The 324-nt window shown below is 46.6% G+C and overlaps 1 protein-coding gene across 1 annotated transcript in view; it reads right to left on the minus strand.

The window, feature by feature from the left end:
* Positions 1–324, minus strand: part of MCF2L2 (MCF.2 cell line derived transforming sequence-like 2) — a 306,850-nt gene that overhangs the window by 53,742 nt on the left and 252,784 nt on the right. The window lies entirely within an intron of this gene.

The following is a 324-nucleotide window of genomic DNA, read 5'->3' on the forward strand; positions in this document are numbered from 1 at the left end:
GGGGGGGGGGGGGGGGAGCTACCCTCCCTCCCCATGGAGTGTCCTATTTTTTGAATGTTAAAATATGGAATCCCTACTCACAGTGCAGCTCACCATTCATAGCAGGCTGCAGCATGAGGTCTCAGCTTCCTCACTCCCCCAGCACCTGCCTTCCAGATTTGAACACCTCAAAATTCAGGAGTGCTCAAGCTCAGTTTGGGCGGCTGTTACTTCATTTTTCCCAAATCAAATATACTGATCCACTGTAACTTGCTGTAGAAAAAGTAGGATAAAATTGAGCAAGAAATGCTTCCCAGTGGTTATTAGGACTGGAATTGCTATTTT

This window comes from Trachemys scripta, chromosome 9, assembly GCF_013100865.1.
Source record: "Trachemys scripta elegans isolate TJP31775 chromosome 9, CAS_Tse_1.0, whole genome shotgun sequence".
Lineage (NCBI taxonomy): Eukaryota > Metazoa > Chordata > Testudines > Emydidae > Trachemys > Trachemys scripta.